The following is a 14,926-nucleotide window of genomic DNA, read 5'->3' on the forward strand; positions in this document are numbered from 1 at the left end:
TATAAAAGACAAAACATCTACCACCTATCACCCTCAGGAAAATGGGAAAGTAGAAATTACAAATAGGGCATTGGAGAGCATCCTCACCAAGGTTGTGAGCAGTAGTAGGAGAGATTGGGAAGACATATTAGTTGAGGCCACTTGGGCCTATAACACCACTAGGAAGACAACTACTAGGTTCACTCCATATGATCTAGTTTATGGAAAGAAAACTCTGCTTTCTATTGAATTTGAGTATAATACATTGAGAATGGCAGCGCAATTGGACTTAGATGTCACCAAAGCACAGGAAGAGAGGTTGCTCCAATTGAATGGTTTGGATGAGTTCATAATGTTGGCCCTCCTACAAAATGAAGTTATACAATTACAGAGGAAGGTCTAGCATGATAGGCATATCAAGGAAAAGGTTTTTCAAGAATGGGATTGGGCATTATTATATGATTCTACGTTCAAGGATTTCAAAGGAAAGCTAATGAAAATATGGTTAGGCCCATACCTGATAGAGAAATGTCATGAAAATGGAGTTATTCAAATTAGGACTATTGATGAGGATGGTATTCCCTTGCTTGTCAATGGATACAAGTTAAAGGTATACAAAAAACCTATGTCTAAAGAAGGATTCATCAGTACAATTAGTAGAGAAGTCAATGTGATTGGAAGTGTCATAGCTTTCAATCCACAACATTTCTAGACACTTTTTTGAAAAAAAAGGAAAAACGAAAATTAAAGGCTTGGATGAAAACCTTTATAAGGCATCTGAGGCCAACTTATCAGTTGAAAACCTCTCTGAGGCAACCTAGGAGCAAAAAAGAGAAGAGAAATAATAAATATACCTGGATGAAAACCTCTCTTGAGGCACCTAGGGCAGGAATATAGGTTTAAGGACCATATCCAACAAGCATCGAGACTCTATTTATGTCTTTTACCCTAATAATTACAATATTAAGGGGAAAAAGAAAATGAATCGATTCATCATCTCATTGCAATGTGATAAAGAATGGGAAAAAAGAATAATACCTTGTCCTGATGCGATTCTTAGAATACCCAAAAGTGGTATTCTACAGAGAAATTCCATTTTTGGATATTCTAACGTAGAACATGGAATACCTGATGGGTCGAATATGACAACACCCTTTTCCCTAGATTTATCGAGGGAAGGGGACAACTTGCAGATTCAAATTAGCTATTCTATTTCATATGAAGATGGTGAACGAATCCAAGTAATGAGTGATATAAGTATTCCATTGGTTCGAACTTGTATAGGATTTGATTGGGAACAAATAGATTCTATAGAATCTGAGGCTTATGTTTCTCTTATTTCAATAAGAACAAATAAGATCGTTAACAATATGGTTCAAATTAGCTTGATGAAATACCCTCCTTTTTTCTTGGGGAGAAGGGACAATAAAACAAGTCAAAATTTGACGTTCCATAACAATTTGGACCACACTAATATTTTATCTTCCAATGGGGCGAGTCAATTAATTAGTAAGCATCAAGGAACTATTTGTTCATTATCTAATGGGGAAGAAGACAGTGGATCTTTTATGGTTCTATCACCATCCGACTATTTTCGAATCGTTCTATTCAATGATTCTAAATGTTATGATACGGGAAATCAATCAAATAGAAAGGATCCTATGAGAAAAATCATTGAATTTTCAGGTCTCTTGGGTAATTTACATAGTATAACCAACTGTTTTCCATCCTCCCATTTTCTAACTTATAAAAAAGTATTATCAAAGAAACATTCCATTTTCCACAATTCTTTCAATACTTTCCAAGTACCTAAATATTATTTCATGGACGAAAATATGATAATTTATCATTTCGATCCGTGCAGGAACATCATTTCCAATCTATTGGGTCCAAATTGGTGCTCTTCCTCATCCGAATCCAAATTCTGCGAAAAAACATTTCCAGTAGTTAGTCTTGGACAATTGATTCCTGAAAGTGTATGGATATCCGAGGATGAACCACTCCCCGAATCTGGTCAAATTATAGCAGTTGATGAGGAATCTTTAGTCATTAGATCAGCTAAACCTTATTTGGCTACTCGAAAAGCGACTGTCCATAGTCATTATGGAGAACTTCTTGAAAAAGGAGATACATTGATAACATTGATATATGAAAGGTTCAAATCTAGTGATATAATTCAAGGTCTTCCTAAAGTTGAACAATTGTCAGAAGCCCGTTTGAATAATTCAATATCGATGAATCTGAAAGAAAGTTTTGAAAATTGGACCGGAGATATGACAAGATTTCTTGGAAGTCTTTGGGGGTTATTCATAAGCGCTAGGATAACTATGGAACAAAGTCAGATTCATTTGGTCAATCAGATTCAAAACGTTTACCGATCCCAAGGGGTACGAATTGGTGATAATCATATATAGGTTATTGTACGCCAAATGACATCGAAAGTCTTAATTTCAAAAGATGGAACGGCTAATGTTTTTTCACCGGGGGAACTCATTTTATTATCACGAGCACAGAGAATGGATCGTGCTCTGGAAGAGGCAATCTACTATCAAACCATGTTATTAGGAATAACAAGGGCATCTCTGAATACTCAAAGTTTTATATCCGAAGCGAGTTTCCAAGAAACTGCTCGGGTCTTAGCTAAAGCTGCTCTACAAGGTCGTATCGATTGGTTGAAAGGCTTGAAGGAAAATGTTATTCTCGAGGGGATGATACCTGCCGGTACTAGGCAAGATATTCACCGTTCATGGAAACGAAACGGAATAGATCCAAGAATAGGGAATATGAATCTATTTAGCAACAAAGTGAAGGACATTTTATTTCATCATGACAAAGTAGATTTTTTTTCCTTTCAAGACAATTCTCACAAATATCATAATATATTAAAACAACAATTAAAATAGTCTTGAGAAATAGTCTTGAGAAATAGATTTCTTTCTATGTTCATGAATATCTCTTCTATAATAGGAAGAATATCAAATATTCTATGAGTGAGAACGTTCCTATCACGTACTAGACAGATAGGCAATCTTTGAGATGTAATTATCCGTTGGAACAATTAGATATTACGATACATTTTATTTCGCTATTTTGGGGAGGAAAGCGAACGAGAATGAGCAAAAGATATTGGAACATTGATTTGGAAGAGATGATGGAAGCAAGAGTTCATTTAGGGCATAAAACTAGGAAATGGAACCCTAAGATGGCACCTTACATTTTTACAGAGCATAAAGATACTCATATTATAAATCTAGTTAAAACTGCTCGTTTTTTATCAGAAGCTTGTGATTTTCTGTTTAATATAGCAGGTAGAGGAAAACAATTCCTGATAGTCAGTACGAAATATCAAGCAACTGATTTAGTAGCATCAGCTGCTACAGAAGTTCGATGTCATTATGTAAATAGAAAATGGCTTGGTGGTATGTTAACTAATTGGTCTACTACAGAGACGAGATTTCAGAAGTTCAAGGATTTAAAAAAAGAATAAGATACAGGACGATTCAATCAACTTCCAAAAAAAGAAGCAGCTATGCTCAAAAGACAATTAGACCAATTGCAGAAATATCTAGGTGGGATTAGATATATGACAAGCTTACCCGATATTGCTATAATTACCAATCAACGAGAAGAATCCATTGCTCTTGGGGAATGTAGAACTTTGGGTATTCGGACAATTTGCTTGGTTGATACAGATTGTGATCCAGATCTCGTGGATATCCCAATTCCAGCCAATGATGATGGTATAGCTTCAATCCAATTGATCCTGAATAGATTAACGTCAGCAATTTGCGAAGGAAGGGCATTAAGGTCATTATAGCTATATGAAGGGCTAATAGAAAGTAATAAAAAAATAAAAAAAAGGGGTGGGGGGGGGGGTGGAGGACCTGAGGATTTACTGAGTTGGCTGCTATTCCATCCAAGATCTCGTAAGAGGGAATTTCATTTATTGATTTGGATGGCTGCTCCAAATTGAAAAATATTCTTAATGGAATACCCTTTTTATTATATCGTGACATCAAAAATTCCGATGAAAGTGAAATAATTGAGGAATCTCTCATTTGACAAAAATAATTTATTTTCTTATTTAAGTTCATCTTTACAAGGGGGTAATATGGATATGGTTATCGTACGATCTCCTATTAGCACACTGAATCATATCTATGAGATATCCGGTGTGGAGGTGGGTCAACATTTTTATTGGCAAATAGGGGGGTTTCAAGTTCATGGACAGGTACTTATAACTTCTTGGGTTGTAATTGTTGTCTTATTAGGTTCAGCTACCATAGCTGTTTGAGATCCACAAACCATTCCTACCGGTGGTCAAAATTTTGTTGAATATATTCTCGAATTTTTTCGGGACTTGACCAGAACTCAGATTGGGGAGGAAGAATATGGTCCCCGGGTTCCCTTTATTGGAACTATGTTTCTATTTATCTTTGTTTCTAATTGGTCAGGTGCTCTTCTGCCTTTGGGAATTCTAAAATTACCTCAGGGGGAGTTAGTCGCACCTACAAATGATATTAATACTACAGTTGCTCTAGCTTTACTTACGTCAGTAGCATATTTCTATGCAGGTCTTACAAAGAATGGGTTAGGTTATTTTGGTAAATATATTCAACCAACCCCAATACTGTTACCAATTAACATCTTAGAAGATTTTACAGAACCTTTATCACTTAGTTTTTGACTTTTTGGAAATACATTAGCTGACGAATTGGTAGTTGTTGTTCTTGTTTCTCCAGTACCTTTAATAGTTCCTATACCTGTAATGTTCCTGGGATTATTTACGAGCGGTATTCAAGTTCTGATCTTTGCAACTCTAGCTGTAGCTTATATAGGTGAATCCATGGAGGGTCATCATTAAATCACTGTCCAATCAGACAGAATATTTTCTAAGTATTGTACCAATGCATGACTTGATATGTATGGTAGAAGCAAATCAGATTTCTTAGTAAAAAGAGCTTGGTAACAAGATTTAAGATCAATTAACTACTTCTGTCCATTAGATCTCCAGATAGAGTGGATCCGATTGGTCCATTTGTATAGAAATATGATAATAGGATCGAACAAGTTCACTAATCAGAGTTGTTTGAGTAAAGAATGTACCGGCGTAGAACGATTAAATTTTTGTTCCCATTAAGGGGAGGATTTTTTCTAACGTGTTTACTTTGTATATAGTTCGTTTCATATATTAATCCATTTATATTGATTATAAGCCTTATAGATTATATGGATTAATATCACATCTATAGATGTGATATATAATGACTTATAGGCTCTTACGCAGTCTATTCTCTCTCTTTGATAAGAATTCATATGCCCAATAAAATGGAATCTTTATTTTGAATATTATGAAGAATAAATCTTTTTATGATGAAATATTTGCGTAAGGGATACCCTATTCGTTGATATTATCACTTTGATATCATCAATAAATATTTTTGTTCTTTGTTGTTCGGAAGAAATCGTTCCATAATTTTACCATTGGTGAACACTCAATAGATGAAATTGTCGTATTATCAACTATTTCCCAACCTTACTAAGAGGAGATTACCATGGATCCCTTAATTTCTGCTACTTCCGTTATTGCTGCTGGATTATCTGTAGGGCTTGCTTCCATTGGACGTAGCATTGACCAGGGCACTACTGCGGGCTAAGCTGTAGAAGGTATTGCGAGACAACCAGAAGCAGAAGGTAAAATACGAGGTACCTTACTGCTAAGTTTAGCTTTTATGGAAGCTTTAACTATTTATGGACTAGTTGTGGCCGTAGCGCTTCTATTTGCGAATCCCTTTGTTTAATCCTGAAAAAAAAAAGATCCCTACACCTCGTCATTACATTAGTATTTCTCCAATAATTTACTTGGTAAATTGCAGGAGAGGCTGATCTGAATAATTAGCAAATGAATTATTCTTCCTATAACTATACTTCGGTCCGAAAGATTCATGACGCGTGTGGCAGGGAAGGGAGTGGATAGGGAAAGCAAATTCTTTTTATCCTTATAAAAGACCTAGGACTAAGTTAAGTATCCCAAATATTATTATCTAGAACTAGATAGGATCAAATAAGAAAATAAAAAAATTTTGTAGAACATATCCTTATCTATGAGGGAAGAGCGTATGAAAAATGTAATTGATCCTTTCATTTCCTTGAGTTATTGGCCTTCCGCTGGGGGTTTCGGATCAAATACCAATATTTTAGAAACAAATATAATAAATTCAAGTGTGGTGCTTAGTGTACCGATCTATTTTGGAAAGGGAGTGTGTGCGAGTTGTATATTCGAATAATATGGTTGGGCCCAACCAGCTGCACTTTGGAGATAGAAAAGTGCATAATCTCAACGAATTACTTCCGAATGGGGAATAGCAAAGAACTATAGCATTTCGTAATTGATTGGGAAATGAACTCTTAGTTTATAAAAACCAATGAGGGAGGACCACTAGAATGGTTAAAGCTGAACTGTTTGAAGTCTAAGCACAACTAACTGGGTATTCTTTCCACCGCTGTGTCAAGATGAGATGGATTCAAAGGCATAGTTGGAGATTGATCTGATATATAACATTCATATCAATGGAATAATTTGATCTATTTACTGAAAAATAGTCCCAATCTCCCATCCAATTTTAGTTCCAATGCTGAACTGACGACCTAAACAGAAGGGAATTTATTCGATAGAACAAAAAGGAGGAGGCACAAATTAATTGATTGAATGGAACGATTCAATTTTCATGAGGGAAGAAGAGGAGAGAAAAGGGGAAACAAAAACAACATAAAACTTTCTTGATAATTGCAAATCCCTTTTGCTGGAAGAGCCCTTCGGAGATCTCGGTCTTTTATAAATTGATTCTAATCTTCCGTAAATAGAACAGAAAGGGCAAGCTTGGTGTGAAGGGAACATATACGTTCCTGGGGAATAAAAAAGAACTGAGCAGGAGAGCCGAATGAATCGAAAGATTCATGTTCGGTTTGGGAAGAGATTATGAATTCGTGAAATTTGTGAATAGATAATCTACTTTCATTAAGTAATCTATTAGATAACCGTAAACAGAAAATATTGGAGACTATTCGGAATTCGGAAGAACTATGTAAAGGAGCTATTGATCAGCTCGAGAAAGCTCGGGCTTGCTTAAGGAACGTGGAAATGATAGCGGACGAAATCCAGGTAAATGGAAACTCCAAAATAGAACGAGAGAAAGAGGATCTCCTCAATACTGCTTCTGAGAATTTGGAACAATTAGAGGATCCCAAGAATGAGATGATTTAATCCGAACAACAAAGAGCATTTGACCAGATCCGACAACAAGTTTCTCACCAAGCTTTACGAAGAGCTATAGGAACTTTGAATGGTCGTTTGAATACTAAGTTACATTTACGTACAATCGATCACAATATTGGCCTGCTTAGAACCATGACGAACACAAATGATTAGTTGTTATAGGTCCTATTTCTCAATAGATAATTAAAAAGGTTAACGACCTATTTCTGAACAGATAATGAATAAGTGCTAATGGGAAGTATTAGACTCGACGAAATTAGTAGTATTATACGGAAACAGATCGAACAATATAACAACGAAGTAAGAGTTGGTAATCTTGGCACCGTACTTCAAGTAGGAGATGGCATTGCTCGTATTCATGGTCTTGATGAAGTAATGGCAGGGGAATTAGTGGAATTTGGATATGGTACAGTAGGCATTGCCCTAAATTTGGGATCGGATAATGTTGGAGCTGTATTAATGGGCGATGGCTTGATGATACAAGAAGGTAGTTCCGTGAGAGAAACAGGAAAAATTGCTCAGATACCAGTAAGTGATGCGTATTTGGGTCGTGTTGTAAATGCTCTAGCCCAACCCATTGATGGTAAGGGTAAAATTTCAGCTTCCGAATTTCGACTGATTGAATCTCCCGCTCCAGGTATTATATCAAGACGTTCCATATATGAACCCCTTCAAACGGGGCTTATTGTTATTGATTCTATGATTCCTATAGGACGTGGTCAGTGAGAATTAATTATTGGGTACATACAGACCGGTAAGGCAGCAGTAGCTACAGATACTATTCTTAATCAAAAGAGTCAAAATGTAATCTGTGTCTATGTAGCAATTGGTCAGAGAGCTTCTTCCGTGGCTCAGGTAGTTAATACATTCTGAGAACGTGGCGCAATGGCATATACCATTATGGTAGCGGAAACTACGGATTCTCCCGCTACATTACAATATCTCGCCCCTTATACAGGAGCAACTTTGGCTGAATACTTCATGTATAAAAAACAACACACATCAATCATTTATGATGATCTCTCCAAACAGGCACAAGCTTATCGACAAATGTCTCTTCTATTAAGAAGACCACCTGGTCGAGAAGCTTACCCAAGAGATGTTTTCTATTTGCATTCCCGTCTCTTGGAAAGAGCAGCTAAATTAAGCTCCCAGTTAGGTGAGGGGAGTGTTACTGCTCTACCAATAGTTGAGACTCAAGCTGGAGATGTTTCAACTTATATTCCCACTAATGCAATTTCCATTACATGGACAAATATTTTCATCAGCCGATCTATTCAATGCCGGGATCCGACCTGCTATTAATGTGGGTATTTCCATCTCTAGAGTAGGATCTGTGGCTCAAATAAAAGCTATGAAAAAGGTAGCTGGAAAGTTGAAATTAGAGTTAGCTCAATTTGCAAAGTTGGAAGCTTTTGCACAATTTGCTTCTGATCTTGATAAAGCTACTCAAGATCAATTGGCGAGGGGTCAACGATTATGTGAGTTGCTCAAACAATCTCAATCGGCTCCTTTGACTGTAGAAGAACAAATAGCTACTATTTATACCGGAACAAACGGATACCTGGATATATTCGAAATAGCACAGGTGAGAAAATTTCTCCTTGGGTTACGCTTTTATTTGATAAAAAATAAACCTCGGTTTGGAGAAATTATACGTTCTACTGGTACATTTACAGAAGAAGCGAAAGCCCTTCTAGAAGAGGCTCTTAAGGAACATACTGAACTTTTTTTACTTCAAGAAAAAAAATGAATATTTGATCATTTGGTGAAATTATTCAGAACAGTAAAAAGAACTAAAGAATTTGTTCCATTCCAATCCAATACATTGCACAACAATTTATAACAATTGAAGAGTATTATGTCCAATAGGATTTGAACCTATACCAAAGGTTTAGAAGACCTTTGTCCTATCCATTAGACGATGGACACTCTTTTTTTTCTCTTCCCTTTTTTTATTTGAATTCCCTTTGGCATACATTGTCCCGATCTACCTTTTTATTCACACTGAGGTTATAGGATAGGAAAAGAATGGAATCTATTTCACATTAATTGATTTCGAGTGAATCGTGAAATTATGTTATATACTTAATCACTTTATATCTACCTATTCTATATCTATCTAGATAGATATAGAATAGGTAGATATCTGTTAGCGGGTAGCGGGAATTGAACCCGCATCGTTAGCTTGGAGGGCTAGGGGTTATAGTCGACATTGATTATTCGATGTCTCTAATTCAGAACCGAACATGAGAATTTCATGTCATTCGGCTCCTTCATGGGAGATAGAGAGCGGTATGAGGGAAGAAGCTGAGTATTTATATCAAATCTTTTTGAAAGGAATTTTCAATTCCTTTCTTTCTCCTCTTTTTTTTCTTTCTAATAAAAAACCCTAATTTATTATCTTACCCATGGCATCTACGTTAGTTTATTCTCTTTTTTTAGTGAAGGGCCCAAAATCGTAGAATACTTACTCACTTTCTAGATGATCCTGATAGAAAGATAAATTTGAAAAGTATAAAATAATCACAAATCTTTCTAGTTACTTCGTTCCCTATTTCTACTGATTCTGATCCCTAGGAGAACAAATTCCACCGAGCTCGAACGAAATGCCGATAACCCAAGTAAACCAAAGTCATAGTTCTATAGCTATTCGGCTTCAACCTGGGGTCCTTCCATCCATAAGTTGAAGGTTTAGTCACGATGAAAAAATATCTTCCCCATAGATCTGTAATTTATCTAACCTTTCAAACATTCTGTGTCGCTATCTTGGAACCAAAAATGTGTTTATCTTTCATCATTTCAGACCCAGATTACGAGAAGGTATGCTATTCCTGGGTATTCATAGGGAAGGTTTTGAACCTATCTAGAAATAGAGCTTTAGATGGATCAAAGATCCATGTAAAAGATCCTTCAACTATTCGAGTTGATAATGTAACGAATCACACTTTTACCACTAAACTATACCCGCCACGATCTAATTGTAACATATGGATCGATCTTTTGTCCAACCAATAGGAAGATGAGGAGTTATCAATCAACCTCTATTGAAATTTTATATCAATCATTACCTCGTTTTCATCATTACAATGAGCCATCTCCGGAGATGGCTCATTTTAATTATAGATTACCTTTGCGAATTGCTGATAAAACAATAACTAAAGGGCCCGATACAACCATCAAAGTCAGAACAGTGAGCTGCGCAATAACTTCTAGATCCATTTGGTTTTATTTCACCCTCCATCGACTGAATGTATGAATAAAATGTTGTCGGGATCAATCACTTTTCTTCTATTTTTTCTTCTTCGGACTCCTACCCATTGGTGTAGTTTCGATAAGGAACCTATGGCCTTGAGCAACTGATATCTTTACAATAATACATAAAATATATAGAGAACCCTAAATAGATAGAGAACCCTTCAATATCTAGATAATAAAATTTGATACTGGAGAGAAATAAATGGACTAATCCATGTAACGCATTTAATCAAACTGATTGGGGAGGGAATGAATATATGGTAACAGAGGTTCAATTTTTGATAGCTTTTTTTCTTGCTTTTACAGCAGGTATTCTAGCTCTCAAATTAGGTCAAGCACTGTATGACTGATTTTTTCTGCTTTTCTTGGCCTGGCCATCGGCCAACAAAAGTAGAAAAAATCATTCATACAAAACTATTTTTAACGAAATGAACAATATGATTGACTGGATTGTTCTTTATGCAACTGAATAATGGCAATATTTATTATATTGCCAATACAATCTATACATACTATGGTATACACCTTTACTCCACCATTCATTTTGTTACACATGAACTCTTCCATCTTGGAGAGATGGCTGAGCGGACCAAAGCGACGGATTGCTAATCCCTAGTACGGATCATCCGTACCGAGGGTTCGAATCCCTCTCTCTCCGTTCATCCACTATTGATCTTGAAAACGAATAACCCTGAATCTTTCTACGAAACGGAAAAGACCCATTAACCTAGAGACTTTTTTCACTATTCTTTACGTCCGGGATTACGTCCTGGATCATTCGATAGAAATCCAAAGATAAAAAGAGAAATGAAAAATACCACTACTACGTAAACGAACAGCTTAAGAGTAAGCATTAGTTAATCTCCGGAATCCTGATTATAAGTACAACAGAATTGATCATCAATCTTTGTACCATATATGGATACTTGAATACCAAACAATAGTATTATTGTTACAAATCACGAAATTATTTCTCTGAATCACGTGTGAAAATCAATTTGAAAGAAGGATATAATTTTTCTCTTTGTTTTCAAAATGGTCTTTTTTCCCTCTTATTTTTTTGGATCAACTAGATATTTATTGAATATTTATGAAAATAAGTCATTGGTGATCGTATCAATACGTGACCCAATAGCCCGATTCGAAGTGAGCGGTGGGATCGGAAGGAATTGATGAAGGTGAGTGGAAAAGTTTTTATCCGGGAGCAGATAAGGTATCTGAATCTGGTATCGTCGGGTGGAGCAAGGATAGAACTTCTGTCACAAAAAAATGGAAAGAGTTATACAAAAATTGGATCAATGACAGCAACCCAAAAACTTGAAAAAGAAAAAAGGGGATACTTTTTATCGAAAACTTATAGCAGCTTGCCAAACAAAGGCTAAGAGAAAAGAGAGAACAGGAATAATTGGCATTACATTGACAATTGGATCAGAAATTGCATAAGCCTCGGGTAATTTTCCAAAAAAGGGATTAATTGAATGAATAAAGGCATCATCTAGAAAAATATTGAACATAACTGGCATTTTTATTCTCCAATAAAAATTAGCGGGGGTAAAGCCAGAAAAGTCTTTGATTGATCGAATCGATCGAAGCTCTTCGACAAGTTTGACCGGACTTGGGGTTGGAAGGGATGATTCTTTCATACATACAACATTTTACCCAATCTAATAGAAAATGATCAATGAATGGATATTCTTGTCCCTTTTTTTGTTTCTCCTATTATGTCCAATTCCATCAATAGCCTATTTTGTTGAAATATCCACAAAATTTTTTTCCCCAATTGAGATTTGATCTAATGAATCTTGGATACTAATGGGTTGACAAAAAATTTGATATAAGTATTCATTAGCATATGAATAGGGAAATAGGATGGGAATGGGGTGTGGCCAAGCGGTAAGGCAGCAGGTTTTGATCCTGTTATTCGGAGGTTGGAATCCTTCCGTCCCAGACTTATTTCATTGGCTCCTGTTTTCCCTTCCTTCACTCTTCCCTTTTTTCTTTCGTAAAAGATCCAACTTTGTTTTCCTTTTTATCATAATTTAACTATACTTATCAGAAGGGAATGTGATTACAATAGGGAAGAGATAAAGGGATATATATGTGGTGCAAGATGGGAATACGGATCAATTTGAGATAAGGTTCAATTTATGAAATTAGCCCATTGGATGTATGTTGGTCCTGCTCATATTGGAACTCTACGAGTAGCTAGTTCATTCAAAAATGTCCATGCCATTATGCATGCTCCTCTAGAAGATGATTATTTTAATGTAATGCATTCTATGTTAGAACGGGAAAGAAATTTTACTCCTACAACTGCTAGTATAGTAGATCATCACGTACTAGCACGTGGATCTCTAGAAAGAGTTGTGGATCATATTGTTCGAAAAGATAAGGAGGAAGGTCCCGATCTGATAATATTAACACCTACATGTACCTCTAGTATCTTGCAAGAGGATTTAAAAAACTTTGTGGATAGAGCATCCATAATCTCCGATTGCAATGTCATTTTTGCAGATGTGGATCATTATCAAGTGAATGAAATTCAAGCATCAGATAGAACTTTGGAACAGATAGTTCGATATTATTTGGAGAAATCCCATACATTGGATCAATTCGTAATAGATGCACCTTCTGTAAATATAATTGGGATTCTTACTCTGGGTTTTCATAATCAACATGATTGTCGTGAGTTGAGACGTTTATTAAAAGATCTGGACATCAGAATTAATCAAATAATTCCTGAAGGAGGATCTGTAGAGGATCCAAAAAATTTACCGAAAGCTCAGTTCAATTTAATTCCTTATCGTGAAGTGGGCTTAATGACAGCGATGTATTTGAATAAGGAATTTGGAATGCCTTATGTATCTACAACTCCTATGGGAGCTGTAGATATGGCCGAGTGCATCCGACAGATAAAGAAATCTCTTGAGACCTTGGCGGCTCCTATTTTATCGAGCAAAAGGGTTGATTACAAATCCTATATCGATGGACAAACTCGATTCGTTTCCCAAGCTGCTTGGTTCTCAAGATCTATCGATTGTCAGAATTTTACGGGGAAAGAAACAGTCGTTTTTGGTGATGCAACTCATGCTGCTTCAATCACTAAGATACTTGCTAGAGAGATGGGAATTCGTGTGAGTTGTACAGGTACTTATTGTAAACATGATGCAGAATGGTTCAAAGAGCAAATTAAAGATTTTTGTGATGAGATAATCATCACAGATGATCATGCTGAAGTAGGAGATATTATCTCTCGCGTGGAACCCTCTGCAATATTTGGTACTCAAATGGAACGTCATATTGGTAAACGTCTTGAAATTCCCTGTGGAGTTATTTCCGCCCCAGCTCATATCCAAAATTTTTCCTTGGGATATCGACCCTTCCTGGGTTACGAAGGTACTAATCAAATAGCTGATCTAGTTTATAACTCATTCGCTCTGGGTATGGAGGATCATCTTCTAGATATTTTTTGTGGTCATGATACGAAGGAAATAATGACTAAATCCTTATCCACGGATATTAGTCCAATTTGGGATCCTGAAAGTCGGCAAGAATTGGGTAAAATCCCCCGTTTTGTAAGGGACGAAGTAAAAAGAAATACAGAAAAATTTGCACGACGAAAGGGCATTTTGAACGTTACTGTCGAGGTAATGCACGCAGCTAAAGAAGCATTAAGTTAAGTACCTAATAAATATCAATTAATTGATTACATTGAGTGTATTCTATACAAAAAGAGTGGATCCGATTCGATACCTATTCCTATCATATCATTTGAGTTAATGACTATTCATAATCACGTCTCGAATCATGATTCGAGATCACTGATCTCGATCATGATTCGAGATCAGGGAGGAATCTTCAAAACATCGTCTGAAACGATGCGGTAGTTTACATAATGGGTTTCGTGGATATGGATTATGACATCATTTCATATTCGGATCAAATGCCCTTGGCTCAACATTATTCTTATTTTATTATATACTCTCCAAGTAAATCTCGTTTCCACGTGATTCCATACAAAGATGATGAATATTTGAATCGTTCTATTGTTACAAATAAGCCTAGGATTTTCTATCGATGCGTTTAACATCTCATCCCAATATAGCGCCAATCCAACAATTAATTTATCTCTTATTCTGGATTGACAATAGTGTATTGTGTCGATATAATTCGTCCATTCACAATAGAAATAGATATCTTAGGTTCATTTTTTATCAGTGATTCTATCCAATCATGATAATTCTCTCGATGGATCATTTATTCATAACCTAGATTACTTTATTCTGGAATGGTGGATCGAAACTCTACATATTCTGATATGAACTGACGAGTGAATTATTTGGTCATTCACGTAGGTTTTGATCCCTCCCGTTCATCAATTAGATTGGTAGGATTTACCGGTTCATATTGAGT

The sequence above is a fragment of the Pinus tabuliformis genome, chromosome 9 (assembly GCF_031772625.1).
Source record: "Pinus tabuliformis cultivar Carrire ecotype Pingquan chromosome 9, CPIR1, whole genome shotgun sequence".
NCBI lineage: Eukaryota > Viridiplantae > Streptophyta > Pinopsida > Pinales > Pinaceae > Pinus > Pinus tabuliformis.